The sequence below is a fragment of the Pleurodeles waltl genome, chromosome 7, assembly GCF_031143425.1.
Source record: "Pleurodeles waltl isolate 20211129_DDA chromosome 7, aPleWal1.hap1.20221129, whole genome shotgun sequence".
NCBI lineage: Eukaryota > Metazoa > Chordata > Amphibia > Caudata > Salamandridae > Pleurodeles > Pleurodeles waltl.
Window position 1 is genome coordinate 70,285,533 of NC_090446.1, and position 6,000 is coordinate 70,291,532.

A 6,000-nucleotide genomic window follows, 5' to 3' on the forward strand; every position below is an offset into this window, starting at 1 on the left:
AGAGTGTGTGTGGCTGTATGTGTATGTGTGTGTGTGTCTGACAGTGGAGAGAGTGAGAGAGTGTGTGTGGGGGTGGATGTGTATGTGTGTGTGTGTGTCTGTCTGTCTGACAGCACAGAGAGAGGCGTGTGTGTGTGTGTGTCTGAGCAGAGAGAGAGTGTGTGGGGTGGATGTGTAGATGGGCGTGTGTGTATGGCAGCAGAGAAAGAGAGAGAGCGGTGTGTGTGTGTGTGAGACAGCAGACAGAGAGAGAAAGAGGGGATAGATGTGGGTGCGCATGTGTTTGTGTGTGTGACAGCTGAGAGTGAAAGAGGAAGAGGAAGGTCTGTGTGAGTGTGTGTGTGACAGCAGAGAGTGTGAGGTGTGTGGGTGTGTGTATGTGACAGCATGAAGAGAGACGAGAGAGAGTGTGTTTGGGGGTGTGTGGGGGTGTGACAGCAACGACAGAGGGAGAAAGAGAGAGAAGGTGTGTCTGTGGGGGGTGTGTGCGAGATAGCAGAGAGTGAGTGGAGGGGTGTGAGTGTGTGTGCGACAGCAGTGTGTATGTCTGAGTCAGCAAAGAGGGAGAGAGTGTGGAGTGGTGGTGTGTGTGTGTGTGAGAGCACAGCGAGAGAGAGTGAATATGTGTGTGGGGCGGGGTGTGTGTGTGTGAGAGAGAGAGACAACAGAGAGAAAGAGTGTGGTGTTGGTGTGTGTGAGACAGCAGAGCAAGAGAGAGATTGAGAGAGCGTGTGTGTGTGTGTGTGTGTGTGAGAGAGAGAGAGAACAGGGATAAAGAGTGTGGCGTGGTGTTGGTGTGTGTGAGACAGCAGAGCGAGAGAGAGAGAGAGTGTGTGTGCGAGAGAGAGAGAGAGAGAGAGAGAGAGCAGAGAGAAAGAGTGGGTTGTGGGTCGCGGGTGGGACATTCTAACCCAATAAAAGTTTAAAAAAATAGAGCTAAATTGTGTATTTTCCAGTTTATCTTTTTATTGAATTTAGCCACAAAGGTGAACGTTTTACAGACTGTTCTTATGGGTCTTATGAAATAAACTAAAATAATAAAGTACTTCCTGCGGAGGCAGACCCTTGGCAGGAAATTAAAAGAGCCCACCTCCTTCCCACCAAGATCATTGTAAAACGCAATAACCAAAGTGCTCATGGCACACCTCGTTTTTAAATACATTTAATAAAAGCCGTAGGTAGGAAAGATACCTTCGAAGGGGCTCTTATGAAATATTACATGTATTTCCAGGCATGCCAGGCAAGTTTGAGCCTATCTATAGATATTGCATGGGGGAGAAGTGGGGAAAGGCGCGCTACTAGACATCAAACAGAAAACTGGGAAACCCGGTTGGAAAAAAGAGTATTTTTCGGTCTACTCTCCATAATAGTGGCTTAATAGCCATTACCTCCCGTCCCTCCCTCGCCTTCCTTTTAACCAATGAGGCCTCCCGCCTCCCCCCTAGACCCTCCCTTCCCCTTTTAAAAAAAAACCCCACCCTTATCCCCTCCTGTTCTTTTGTCTAGCCCACGCTAGAGGTTTTCTTTTCCCTTTTTACCTGCACGGCGGGGCCTGGAGGTTTACGATGGAGGCACTCCTCAGGACGCGGAGCTCCGCGAGGAGTGCTACAGCTGGTCGCGTCTTTGATGAGCAGCAGGGCTGCTCGGGAGGCGTGTACTGGGGGCCGGCTGACGGGGTCAGCCAGCCCTCTGTGGCTGGGGCATCGGTTTCCGGGTTTCCACGCCGCGGAGCCGCGGGGAACAGAGGGAATGCGATGTGTGAATGCTCTGCAGGTAGGACGGGCGTTCTGCCCGAGGTTTTTATGGTTTGGACATGAATTTTGACCTTTTTAGGGATTGGTGGATTCCTGTTGGGGGAGGTCCAGGTTCCTATATATGGGGAGTGCATTTAGGTGAGAGACAGTATTATTTGGATGTTGAACATGCCTAAGGTGCCGGCAAAAAGACGTAGGATTGTCTCTTCTTCCTCCTCTGAGGAGGGAGGTGCGGCTGGCGTTTCTACTGCTGAGAGCTCACAGTTACCGGATGGGGGTACTCCCCTCATGAGCAGAGAGGAAGTGCAGGATATGATTGAGGTGGCTGTTACCAGGGCTCTTCAAGCAGGCATGGCCAGGACTGGGCAGGCCAAGATTGCTCATACATCGGTAGATGCAAGGAAGTCCTCGTCAGACAGTGAGGATGAGGCCCCGTCTACGTCATCTGGGGGGAAATATGTTTCCAGAGAAGAAATGTAGGAGGTGATGGCACATGCTCGGGACAATTTAGGTTTCCCAGTGTTTCAGCCTTCAAACTCGGATTCTCACTTATTTCCTCAATATCAGACACCTTCCAAGTTTGCCATGCCTTTTCAGGGACCTGTGAAGGACATGGTGTTTCGTGAATGGAAGGATGTGGATAAGGCTCAAGTTCCACGATTCCTACAGAAACTTTACTTGCTTGAGGGTGAGGAGGTATTGCCTCCGTCGGTCCGCCTGGATTCAATTTTAGCTACTCTGATTGGCAAAATGGCAGTTAATCCGGAGGATTGTGTGCCTACGGATGCCACGGTCCGTAAAGTGGATTCAGGTCTTAAGAGGGCATTTGCGGCTGAGAATCTGGCGCTGAGGGCAGGGATTTATTCTGCTTATGCGTCACAGTCGTTGGTACAAGACTTTGATAAGCTGGCGGTGGCTGTTCAAGAAGGGGCGGAATGTTCAGAGCTCCTGTCTGGTATGGAGCAGCAGGCCAGAGTGTTGGCTGATGTGTCTTCAGATGTGGTCCGTACTTCGGCTCTGGCCTCTGGGGCTTTGATTGGGGCTCGTAGGTCCCTCTGGTTACGTTCCTGGAAGGCTGACCCAGGGGAAAAGGTGGCCTTGTTGAGACTGCCGTTTGAAGGTCGTAGCTTGTTTGGAGAGCAATTGCCATCCATGCTTTCCAAAGCATTTAAAGAACGGAAGCATGCCTTGCCTTATAAAGGGGGTTCTACTTCGGGTAGAGGGTGGAAGAAGCATTCCCGATCTTCTCCTAATAGGGATACCAAATCCTTTTCATTTAGGAAACTGCGTTTTCAGCCACGTTTTTCTCCTAAAAGACCTGCTCCTACGACCGGGGTGGGTTCAAGAAGGGGTCCTGACAATCACTGTGGGCCTGGCGTAGGGCCGGTTGGGGGAAGACTGAGTCACTTTCTTTCAGCTTGGGAGAACAGTGTAGACGATTGTTGGGTTCTAGACATTGTGGCCAATGGTTATGTCATCGATTTTGTGGTGGTACCTCCAGATTCAGGGGTACGTCCCACCCCTCTGCCTTCAGGGGGGTCACGGAGAAGAGCATTATTGGACGGAGTACGGGACTTCCTGGTCAAAGGGGCCATTTCCCGCATTCCGCTGGACGAACGGGGTCAGGGCACTTATTCGGTCTTGTTTCTTGTGCAGAAAGTTTCAGGGGGATTTCGACCGGTGCTCAATCTGAAGGAGGTGAATGCTTGGATCAGGACGGTGCATTTCCGCATGCTGTCCATTCAGGCTATTTTTCCATTGGTCAGGCAAGGGGACTTTCTAGTGTCACTGGATCTGCAGGATGCTTACCTGCACGTTCCTGTGGCGAGATCTTCTCAGAAGTTCCTGAAGTTTGCTGTGGGTCTGGAGCACTATCAGTTTTGCGTTCTACCTTTCGGTCTAAAATCATATCCTCAAATTTTTACGAAGGTGCTGGCCCCCCTGGTGGCTTTGCTACATTCAGAGGGGGTGTTTCTGCATCCTTATCTGGACGACATCTTAATTCATGCCCAGTCACGAGTCCTGTTGCAGAGGCAGGTGGCCCAAGTTCTGGGGGTCCTGCAAAACCATGGGTTTTTAATCAACTGGGAGAAGTCAGATTTAGTTCCGTCCCAGGATCTGTTTTTTCTGGGGGCTCGGTTTCAGACTCTTCTGGGCTTGGTGACTGTGTCAGAAAAAAGGTTGGGTGTACTCCAGGCTTTGGTAAAGAAGGTAGTGTTACTGCCTGCCCCCCGAGCTCTTCTATGGTTGCGTCTGCAGGGTCATTTAGCGTCTGTGATATTTCTGGTTCCTTGGGCGCGGTTCCATCTCCTGTGCTTGATGACATGGTTCTTGAGAAGGTGGGCGCCAGGGTCCGGTTCTCTGAGGGACAGAGTTCCGGATTGATTTGCACGGAGTTGCGATGGTGGTTGAATGCAGACCATCTGCGGGTAGGGGTTTCTTTATCACCTCTGAGACCCGTGGTGGTGACTACGGATGCCAGCCTCTCTGGTTGGGGTGCGTGGATGGGGTCGGCTCAGGTTCAGGGGTTTTGGTCCCCTCGGGAGGCGAGTTGGTCGTCGAATTAGCACGAATTGAGAGCTGTATTACTGGCTCTGGTCCATTTCCAGGGTTCCCTGAGGGGAGCGGCGGTTCTGGTTCGGACGGACAGCTTAGTGGCCAAGGCTTATGTCAACCGGCAAGGGGGGACCAGGTCGAGGGCCCTGTTCAGTCTAGCCAGGGAGATTTTTGTGTGGGCTCAGGAGTGGGTTCCTTCTCTCAGGGCTACGTACATTCGGGGGGTGGTCAATGTTCGGGCGGATCTACTGAGCAGACTGATTCCTTCCTCTCAACTTTTCTCCCTCCGGAAGTCTCTGTTTTGGCATCTGGTTCGGCTTTGGGGGCTTCCAGTTCTGGATGTGTTTGCGTCCGCAGAGAATGCAAAGGTGGATCGCTTCTGCTCCCGGTTTCGGTGTCCAAGGGCCTGGGAGGTGGACGGGATGTCATGTCCTTGGCCGAGGGGCCTTTTGTATACGTTCCCACCGATTCAACTGATCAGGTCTTTTCTGTTACGGATGAGGGATCTGGGGTCCAGGGTTATCCTAATTGCGCCACTTTGGCCGCGGGCGAACTGGTTCCCGTTGTTGAGGCTGATGGCAGATGGGAGGATGTGGCCTCTGCCTCTTTGTCAGTCTCCCCTGGAGTTTCCCTGTCTCCCATTTGGGGTCATTAAGGAGGTTACACTTGACGGCCTGGAAGTTGAACGACGGGGCTTGACAGGTCTGGGGGTTCCTGTGGCTTTGAGTTCTACCTTACTGGCTTCCAGGCGGCGTTCCACTTTACTTTCTTATGGTAGACAGTGGAAGGTTTTTTTCTTCTTGGTGCTTGAGTCATGAGTTGGATCCTACTTGCGCATCTATCTTTGAGGTGATGCAGTTTCTGCAGGACGGTGCTCATTTGGGGTTGTCGGTGGCATCTCTACGGGTTCAGTGGGCGGCTATTCAGGCATTCAGAGGGCCGTGGCGTAATCTTCAGGATGAAGGGCGCTTGATGCCTAGATTTTTTCAAGGTCTTATTAATTTGTTTCCTCGCCCTGTACGTTCTTTTCCTTCTTGGGATCTTTCTTTGGTTTTGGATGTGTTGACGGATGCCCCCCTTGAACCATTGGGGGAGTGTGATTTGCGCCATCTATCCTTGAAGACGTTCTTTTTGGTGGCCATTACTTCGGCTCGTTGGTTAGGGGAATTGGGGGCTTTGGCTTGTTCCTTTCCTTTTTGTAAGATTTTTCACGATAGGGTGGTTCTGGTTCCGGTGCCTTCCTTTATTCCGAAAGTCAATTCTTCGTTCCATGCGCGTCAGGAGGTCATCCTGCCTTCATTTTGTCCAAATCCCTCCTCAAGGGAGGAGGTCCGTTTGCATTCGTTGGATGTCCGCATGGTTTTGTTGGAGTATCTGCGGGTGGTGGCTCCTTTTCGTAAGGGGGATTCGCTTTTTGTTAATTGTGGTCCGGCACGCAAAGGTGAGAAACCTTCCACGGCTTCCTTGAGTCGGTGGATGAGATCGGTAATCCTGTTGGCCTATTCCTTGAAAGGGGTGGTTCCTCCTCAAGGGATTCAGGGCCGATCTACCAGGGGTATGGCGGCTACGGTGGCGGAGCTTCAGGGGACTTCCGTGGTGGAAATTTGCAGGGCCGCCACTTGGGCTTCTCCTTCGACGTTTGTGCGTCATTACAGGCTGTCGGACTTGGGTAGTTTGGAGTCGGTGTTAG